Source organism: Pteropus vampyrus, unplaced genomic scaffold (genome assembly GCF_000151845.1).
Source record: "Pteropus vampyrus isolate Shadow unplaced genomic scaffold, Pvam_2.0 Scaffold166, whole genome shotgun sequence".
Lineage (NCBI taxonomy): Eukaryota > Metazoa > Chordata > Mammalia > Chiroptera > Pteropodidae > Pteropus > Pteropus vampyrus.
The window spans coordinates 2,303,223-2,313,433 of record NW_011888947.1 but is presented as its reverse complement, the minus strand read 5'-3'; the positions used below and the strand labels follow the sequence as shown (position 1 = coordinate 2,313,433).

The window sequence follows — 10,211 nt, the reverse complement described above, 5'->3', positions numbered from 1 at the left end:
GGCTGGGGCAGTGACTTGGCTTGTGAAGGGTCCAACGACCTCTGCCTCTGGGCCTGGACGACACCCAAGACATTCCCACACTCTCCGGTGTGGAGTCGAGAAGGGCCTGCGGTGCCTTCCTGCCCCCTCGTCCCTCTGTGGGGAATCGATGAGCAGGCAAGGTTGTATCTGCAGGCCCGTGGGCACCAGCCTCCAGCCTGTGCCTGCCACCTCCCCTGACACTGCCAGGCCCAGCCAAGCAGCAACCAAGCAGATGTGACGCCCCGTGAGGCTGTTTGCTATGGCTGTCATCGTGTTTCTATGATCCTGTGACAGAAACCCTGCCCCGGCATTAATTTACATTATAGCCAGTGCACCCCGACGTGTGTTTTTAAAGGGTATAATTTCTATCAACTTCAATTAGAGCTATTTTTATTTTTGTCACCCTGAAGAATTTCCCTGCGGTTAAGCTGCCATTTTTCACTGTAATACCCCTGGCAAGGGCTGGGGAAAAAAATTAATAGTCTAGTGATCACTTAGCTAATGCACTGTCAGCGCTTGATAAACTGACTGCCCTGGGTGAGACGGCGCAGTTCCTTCCACAGTAATTATGTCATGTTCACCTGCAGTGGGCAAGCCCCCTTTGGTGGAGGCACAAGGTTGAGCTGAGCCCCCACAGAGCCCAGGGCAAAGCCTCCCCACCCCCTGGCTCTTACTTTATCCTCGGAATCTGTCTTTGTGATAATTTCAGCTCACTAGGGCAGGCTTCTGCCCATCTTCCAGATGTGTAACGTTTGACAGGTTGCTAAACCTCTCTGATCCACATTTGGACAGGGAGCATGAGATGAGGGTTATTGTCAATAAGCCACCTGACCTCCCCAGCTCGGGCCGTCAAAAGTGATGCCAGGAAGCGTCACGACAGATAAGCGAGGCGACAGTTCATACGTGGAGGGTGCAGGCCCTGAATGGAGAGCTCTCAGGTGAAGCTAAGTGCAGACTCTGAAGACACAAGGCGGGGCCATGCTGGGATGTGAGGCAAAGGCCGTGGCAAAGGAAGCAGCTGAACTCGCTGGGAAGGCTTCCCTCCACCTAAATCAGGCAAACAGGCCTCCAGGCTGTGGCGCAGCCACGCTGTGGATTACTGCTGCTCCACAGTAGAAAGGAACAAACTTACCAATAAGCTCAGGAATCTGCACACAGCCCCAGGGAAGTGCGCTGAGTGGACATGGCCAGTCCCAAAGGGTTACATGCTGTGCAATGGCAGTTACATAACATGCTCGAAATGTCGTAGCTAGAGAAATGGAGAACTGAAAACCAGGGGCTGCCCGGCTTGGGGGCAGGGGCAGGAGGGAGGAGGGTATGCTTGTCAAAGAGTGTCGCGAGCATGCTGGTGATAGAACTCTCTGTACCGTAACTGTGGCAGTGGATATGGGAACCTATGCCAGTGATAACATCGTGGAGGACGAAATACACACATGGACAGGACAAGTCAAACTGGAGAAATCAGTTTGCAGAAGGCAGATGAGTCATCAGTGCCAATATTCTGCTGGTGACATTGTGCTATAGTTTGATAAGATTCCTCCATTGGGGGAACTGAGTAAAGGGTACGTGGGATCTGTCAGTATTATTTCTTACCACTGCATGTGAATGAATTTATAAGCATCTCAACATAAAAAGTTAAAATCAAAACAAAAACAAAAATCAGATCACGTTTCTCGTCGGCTCAGACCGTCCTGGGCTCCCACCTCATTCCAAATGAGAGGCAGAGTCCTTACCGAGGTCCATCGGTCCCGCTGCAATGTGACCCCATTGCTTCCCTTGCTCCTCTCCAGCCACACGGGCCCCCTTGCTGTTCCTCCAATACATCAGGCACACTCTTGTCTCAGGGCTTTTGCATGGACTGTTCCCCATGCCAAAAACACTGTTCCTCCAGCCCTCCACATGGTTATTTCCATAATTCAGGTATCTCCTGTATTGGAGACACTGTGTCAGGGCAAAGGTTACATGGTGGCATCCAGCGGTGCGGTGACAGTCTGGGGGGCAGAAGTCTGCGGCACTAGGGTACGGGCCCTAATGAAGGTGAGCTGGGGGAATGTTCAACTCTGCCAGGGTAGGGGAGCTGGGGACAGAGCCCAGAGGAGGCAGACAAATCCTGACTGAGGAGGAGACAGAGAATCGGGGAGTGACATTTCAGGCAGGGGAGAAGCAGAGTGCATCAAGGGTTGGAAGGGGGGCTTGTGAACATTGACAGCAGCTCATGAGCATACCCCCATATTGCTTCTACCCAGAACACTGAACCAAGCCTCAGCCCTCACCATTTTACAGACTGGAAAGCCAAGGCCCAGAGAGGTAGACTCACTTGCCCGAAGGCACACAGCTCATAGGTTTAGGACTGGGATTTGAAACAGGCAAGCTGGTTTCTGCATCTGCCTTAGCCCCTCCAGGATGCCTGGAGGGGAGAAGGGAAGGTAATGAGCCTAGCATTGCAGGCGCACATGTGGGCATGATGCAATGCGTCCTTCTGCAGTCCCTCACGGTGCATCAGTCGGATTTAGGTAGACTAGTGGGGGCCTCTGCAGCAGTTCACCATCCATCATTTCTCCCAGCCTTGCTTCTGCTATGAGTCAAGGCTTGCTCCCCTTCTCCCACAGACACCCCTCCAGCCACATAGGCCTCCTGGCTGCTTCTAAAACAGGATCAGCAAACTGCAGCCTGTAGGCCACATCCCACCCACAGCCTGTGCTTGTACCATCCATGAACTAAGAAAGGTTTTTACATTTTTAAATGGCTGCAAAAAAAAAAAAAAAAAAATCAAAGGAAGAACAATATTTCACAACGTGAAAATTATGTGAAATTCAAATTGTTCATAAAGTTTTATTAGAACAGCTACACATTTTTCATTTTCATGTTGTCTAAGGTGCTTTAGTGCTATGATGGCAAAGCTGGGTCAACAGAGACCGTTTTGTCCACAAATCTGAAAATACTTACTACTTGGCCTTTTCAAAAAAGTTTGCAAATGTGTTTCTGCCTCAGGGCCATCGTGCTTGGTGTTCCCTCTACCTGGAATACCCTTCCCTCAAAATATCTATGTCCGTGGCTAGCTTCCTTGTTTCCTTCAAATCTTTGAACAAATGTCCCTTTCACAATGGGGCCAACCTATGGAAAATTCTACCCTGCCCACCCTCCTTCTGTCTCTTTCTGTTTGTCTTTCTGGCACTTCCTACCAGCTGATATGTGAATGTGTGTTTATTTACTATCTCTCTCCCCTAACCAGAATATCAGCTCCTTAAGGGGCAGGAATTTTTAACTGTTTTGTTTGCTACTGTATCCAAAGCATAGTGCCAGGCACATAATAGGTGCTTAATAAATGTTTATTAGTTGGATGGACAGATGGATGGATACACAGATGGATGGATGGATGGACAGATGGATAAACGGACAGATAGATGAATGGACAGTGGATGGATGGACATATGAACAGATGGACAGACACACAGGTGGATGGCTGGGTGGATAGATGATGGTTTGCTGTGTAGGTGGGTGGATGGATGTGAGGTATGACAGATGTGTGAAAAACTAGGCTGGGCCAAATCACATGGCTCTTGGATACCACGTGGAGGGGTCAGAACCTTGGTAAAGGATTTTACACAGGGGGTTGGCAGGTTGAGTACGGTGTTTTGAAAAGATCACCGGGCCCAGACGTGGCTGGGGTGGAGCAGGCAGGGCTGTGTGCCCAGAGACTGGCAGGAGGCTCTCTCCCTGGAAAGCAGGAAGAGGTCAGTAGGCACAGCAGGTACCAGCAGGGATGGAGGAGGAGGACCCCAGTAGAGTCTGGCAGTAGTTGGTCAGATCTCAGTCTAGCTCCCCCTGCTGGCCTCCAGGAGGTGGCCCTGGGGGCCAGTGTTGAGGACTCGCACGGCCTTCATGTCTTGGAAGGCTGTCTTCCCCAACCCTGGGCCTGAGCTGGATTCCCCAGTGGCACCTGCATGCTGTTGCCTGACAGCCATGGGGAGGCACTCTTGCCTCTGGAAACAGCGAACTCCTCAATTGCAGAATCCTGCTCCGTCCCAGACCTCGAAAGGGATAGTCGGCTGCCATAGTGGCTTCCCTTAGGGAGGGGGCCTAGATCTTGCCTTCTAGAATATTCCCTTCAGCCACAAAAGCAGCAGAAGCTGGGCATGCCTGCCTACTGTCGAATATCCTGCCAGCCTCCTTGTGGCCCCACCCTTCTTGGCCACACCTACCCAGGTGTGTCTCCCGAGGCTCTGAGTGCTATTAGCTGCAAACTCCCACTTTCCAATATGGATCTCAGAGGCATCGTGCCCTACCTGCCCATCCCGCACAGTGGGCCCAACACTGCAAGTGACTTGCCCTTTCTGTGCTTCAGTTGCCTCATATATATAATGAGATCTAACAGCTCCTGGTCCCCAGGGCTGTCTAAGGCTTCATGGGTTGGTGCCTACAAAGATTGGCCTTGGACTTAGCACATAGTATGTGCTATCCTCATATAGCTGCAGCCATTGAAAGCCCCAACCATTTTTGCCCCAAGCTTCCTACTTTAAGATCATGACCCTTACACTAAAGTTTGAAAAGACCCCCCAATTTCAGCTGAACCCAGAGATTCTTCAGCCCTGGCAGCCTCCCCATCTTGAACTAGGACTTTCTGGTTCACTGAGGTGGATGGGGCCGGGCTCCCCCTCTTTCTCTCTTTAACAGGTGCATTCACAGGCATCCTGTGTGTCAAGCCTGTGCTGGGCTGCACGAATCCTAACCCGGGCATCCTCTTGACCACCCTGCACTGTGGGCATAACTCTCAGCACCCTCTTTTTCGGAGGGGAAGCTGAGGCCCAAAGACATTAAAAAGCGTGCCCAGGACCATGTTCTTTCTCTTTCTCGTTGGCCACATAACTGCACCTGGCCCCTTTTACTCCACTGGGCTTGGCTACCACCCTTCTGAGAAACACCAGGCCTTCCTCTTGCCCAGACACCCGGGGTAAGGTTCCCTGTGCCTCCTGGAAGGGTAGTGAGGCTGAGCGGTCTCTGTCTACTTCCTGTCCTCTTAGCCTTGGTTTCTCTATCTATAAAGTGGGTTGGTCATACTCTCCACCTGGTCAACCTGACAGAATCATTGCAAAACTCCAGGAGGTGGTTCTGTGCACACACTTTGCAGATCATCCAGGTGGACAGTGATGACTGTTTCTGTCCTCTTGGTGGCTGCAATGAATCTATCCAGACTTGAAGCCAGGGGCAAAGCCATTTTATTTTCCCAAGTCCTGGCCCCTGTGTCCACTCAGGTTTCTGTTGTTCTCAAGGCTCGATGAGCCTGGTCGCTCCCTACCTCCCTTCAGTCCCTGAGAGGTGGGAACACCTGGGGGGACTCCAATGGGGACGAGTTGGATCAACTGGAGCTGGTGGCTGCCCCCCCCAACCAAGCACTGCAGCCGGAGCACCCCTAATTGCTGTCACAGATGTGGCAGCCACCAGCCTCTCTAGCATGATCTGCTGTGTTGCACAAGCTTAATTAGTCCCTGATTACTCATTTACTGGGTGCTGTGTGTATTCCATATCTAATAACTTCCCAATTACGCCTAGTCTGTGCCGCACATTTAATAACCCTTAGTTGTCTGCTTATCGGGGACTCTGCATTCGGCAGCTTCATCTCCCTCTGACCCAGAGCCTTATCGGTCCCTTTATTGCAGTATTTAGAGTTCTCTGCTTGTCATTACAGAGCTGTTACAAGGAATTAAGGGGCGTAAAATACTGTTTTTCGACCTCTGACGCACCAGCTTGCGGCGCAGAACAGGAAATCCTACCAGAGCGGGCTGAGCACAGTGTCTTTGTGGGTGGACTCTGGTGGGAACCAGGAAAGTGGGAGGAGGGACCCCCATGGCAAGGCCGGCCTGTGTCCCCTTACTTCCCTTCGGGGCAGGTGGCACCAGTCCTGTGACTTGCGTGGCCCTCACAGGTGACAGAGGTCTCCAACCAGCCCGGGAGATACTCCTCGGTCGTGCCCACCCAGCCTTCTAAGCCAAGGCATGCACCCGGCCGTCGATGTTTGTAGGGAAGCTGCATCTCTCCTTGAACTTGGTTTCCTGTCTGCGCCTGATTTTTCCTCAGTGTGAAAGGAAGGCGATACTGCATTCTTTTGTGCCATCCAGGTACTGGCATCTCCTCTTCTGTCTTCTAGAGTCTGTTCCCTGTCACGGTCACACTGTGCACTCTAGATACCTGACAGGGGACGCGACACTGGCCTGGATTCTCAGCTCTGACTTTGATTGGCTGGGTGGCCTTGGGCTGCTGACTTGACTTCTCTGTGCTTCCGTTTCCTCCTCTACACAGTGGCAGTTAAGGTAGGGTTGTAGAGAGGATTATAGGGGCTTCTAACATGAGGTGCTCAGTGGGCACCTGGCACACAGTAGGTGCTCAATAAATCTAGGGTAGGCATTACTGGACCATTTCCCAGAGGCATAAACTGAGGTCAGAGCAGTCGTGACTTCCCTGTTACTCCTGGTTATGCCAGCAGCAACTCAGGACTCAGTCCCAGGTCTGCTCTACTCAAGAATGGCACAGCCAGCTTCCTGGAGTGCATCTTGAGCTAACTTGGAAACAAAGAGAAGATTCAGGGTGATCAGGAAAAGCAGGGAAGCACATGCCCCAGATCCTTTCCCCCTGACTGCAGGGATCCCTGGACTGCCTTGGGGCTCCAGGCCAGCAGCTGGCAAGAGGACTAAAAGGCAGCTCTGCCAGCGGGGGCTGAAACCGCCCAAGGCCAAGGCCATAAAGCCTTTCCCAACACACACACCCCCGCCCCTTTTGAGGTCTCCAGCCACTGCGCCCCTTTGACTCTTGTTCCAGATACTTAGGCTGTCAGATCATGAGATCAGCTGCTGTTTCTTGAGCACTTACTGTGTGCCAAGTGCTGTAACAGAAATAACTCATTTAATTCACCTAATTCCCTCCACCATCCCTCTGAGAGGTAGGCAGTCACTATGTTATCACTCTCATTTTCCAGAAGGGGAAACTGAGTCTGGGAGAGGTTAAGTCACTTTGCTAAGATCTCCCAGCTGGGGAAAGGGGCGAGGACCCTGCTGTAAAGAGGCCGATAGAGTCTGGCTGGGTACCTGGGAGGCAGAGGGAAGCAGGCTCTAGGAATAGCTTCCAGTTTCTGCCAGAGAGGCTGCTGGAGAGAGAAGTCCTGGGCGCTCTGTCCAGCGACCTCTAGGCTGTTGTGAGCCCTCAAACTGGAACGTCCCTTGTTTTTAAAAATATACGATTTGCACATTATTACGTGGATGAGCCTGGGAGACATGATGCTGAGGGAAAGAAGCCAGACACATAGGGCCACGTATTGTAGGATTCCATTTATACGAAATATCCAGAGCAGGCACACGGAGATAGAAAGGAGATTGTGGTTTCCAGGGGCTGGAGGGGAGGGAGTGGAGAGTGACTGCTAATGGGTGTGAGGTTTCTTCTTAGGGTGATAAAAATGTTCTAAAATGGATTTTGGAAATGGTTACACAACTCCATGAACATATCAGAAGCCATTGAGGTGTACGCTTTCATTGGGTGAATTGTATGGTATATGAATTGTATCCAATAAATCTTCAAAAAACAATGCAGCAGAGGTCGTCCGACGTGGGGATCTCTTGCACTAATACAGTTAATAAAATCAAACAGGGCACTAATACCACAGCATGGTGGTCCCCTTTGGAGCAGGGTGTGGTGTCTGCCTTCTCCACTCCACTCCCAACCCCCAAATCTACCCTGAGTCTGTGCTCAGAGACCACTTATTCCCTGGAGAAGTGTAACACTGCGAGAGCTCATTGGGAGATCCAGGGGTGGGCTGCAATCCCCTTTTATGTTAAAGAACCCTGGGAATCCCCTCCCCGCTTTGGCCTTTGCTTATTAAATGCAGTGGCCCCAGTCCAGAGAAATAAAGGGAAGAATTATGTTTATCCCGCTCTGGCTTCGAGGGGCTCCATGAGCTCTGAGATGCTGCCGCTCTCTGGGAGTGAGAGGCCATGGGGAATATACGTCCCAGGCCCGGCCCTAATAGTACTTTAAATTAAGACTGACCCCGAGCCTGGAACTCGTAGCTCTGGTAGAGAGAAGGCACAATGAATGTGTTGGTTCAAGGGCCTGCTCTTTGTTAGAGAGGAATTATAAATTCGGCTTTGAAGGGCAAGGAAAGGTGTCTCTCTGCCTCCGTCTGATGGTCTGTCAGAGAACTTGCTTCCACCTAAGATGAGGTTCGCATGAGGTAATCCATATTCACAGCACTGCATGTGTCTGGCAGCCTCACCCGTCCATTAATATTGACTATTGATAGAGCCCCCTGCCCCAGGGAGTCCTGGGCACTGCTGACAAGTGCAGGAGAAAGAATGTGAAATAGTTTTACTTCCAGAGAGAATCAAAGTAGTAGGAAGAGCTAGACCAGAGAAGAGACTGGCATCCATCCCCTTGTGTTTCTGGCACACGGCTTGGCACACAATGGTGCTGGTGAACATTTATATCTGGGCTGGGTACTATTCGAGAGCTTTACAGATCGTATCAGTTATCCACTGCTGCGTAACAAACGACTACAGATTTAGCAGCTTACAACACATTTATCATCATGTGGCTCAGCTGGGTCCTCTGCTGAGGGTCTCACAGGCTGCAGGTCAAGGTGTCATCCTGGTTGCGCTGGAACGTGGCAGCTGGACTAGGGAGGGACCCACCTGCAAGTTCATTCAGGTCGCTGGCAGAATTCATTCGTCTGTGTGACTGAGTGCTGCTATGAACATTCACCCACAAGTTTTTGTGTGGATACACGTTTTTGGCTCTTTTGCATATCTACCTGGGCGTGGAATTGTGGGGTCACATGATAACTCTATCTTTGACCTTTTGAGGAACCTCCAAGCCGTGTTCTGCCACGGGTGGCTACACCATTTACATTACACTGCACTCCCACCGGCAGTGTGGGAGGGGGCACGCGATGCTCTAACATGTTTTCAATTAGTCACCAGCACTTAATAATCATGAGAGTGCAGCTTTTAAAAATGAATTCCAAGCCGCCTCTTGAAAAATCAGATTTGGCAAGCTGGGGTTCAAGTACCTCCATGCAACCCCTGTTGGTGCCGAGCGGGGCTGCTCGGCCACCCAGTGCCCGGTTTACGGTTTACACTCCAGGCCCCCACAGGGATGTGTATTCAAATCTCTTCTCCTTCCTTTCCGTCCTGTCTTCCCTCTTCCCTTCCAAAACCTGCTCCCCTTGAAAGCCTAGTTCAAATTCTGTCTGCTCCAGGAAGCCTGCCTCTAGGAAAACTTTGGGGAGTTCTCCCACTAAACTCCTTTAGTGCTTGTCTCTGTACCCCTTCTTGCCCAATAGTATTCTCTTTTTCCATCTGCTGTATTTTACTTAAAAGCCGTGTTAGCCCCCGCCCGTGGTTGCTTTGTGACAGCCAAGTTTTCCCTATCTGCTTGGGTTCAAATTCCCATAGTCCCTGGGGCTGGCTGGACGGGTCATCCTGTGACTAATGGCAGGCATAGCAGTTCCGTGCCTGGCAGAATTTTCTGAGATAATTAGGGCAAAGTTGCAAGAACAGCTGAAAACTGCCGGGGTGGGATCTGCATGGGGCTCCAGGGTCCCTGCCATGCTGATGGCCCCCCTGAGTCCTGAGCAAGCCAGCGAGTGAATAAATGACGTGTGCTGGAGCGAGGTGCCGCCTTCTCCTGGCTCCAGCCAAAGCCACCAGCAAGCCTGTGGGATTTGTCGGGGGCTGTGGTCTGGGCAGTGTCACCATATGGATCCCATAAATTAAAGCGTTCCCGGAAACAAATAGTAAATTTATCCGTCTCTAGCACGTAGGGCTGGTGGAGCCTGTGCTCGCCCAAGGAATTTGGAGCCATCCATCTCTCTTAGGCACTTTGGTTTTATAGTACTAACCCCTTAAAAAAACTGGATCAACATGAAGTTGCTTTTCTACCGCCATCCTGGCCCTGGAGCTCATAATCAGGAAGTGGGGGTCTCCAGTGCCTGGGAGTAGCCCCCAAGGAGCTGCAATCGGTTATTCAGGCCCTGAAACCCACACAGGGGCTTAGCTTACCCTCTCCCTTGCCACAGGGTCCTGGCTTCCTGCCCAAGCCTTGAGATCGGAGGAGAGAGCCCCGGATCTGAAGCCCCCGGCTGACCTGGGCTCACCCTGCCTCACGTCCTCAGACTCCTGTCACCCTTCACCGAGCCTCAGTTTCCC

The 10,211-nt window shown here is 51.5% G+C and overlaps 1 protein-coding gene across 1 annotated transcript in view; it reads left to right on the top strand.

Annotated features, from left to right (window-relative positions):
* The window catches only part of GSE1 (Gse1 coiled-coil protein), a 432,056-nt gene that overhangs the window by 148,527 nt on the left and 273,318 nt on the right, over window positions 1-10,211 (top strand). The gene's annotated exons all lie outside the window — the stretch shown is intronic.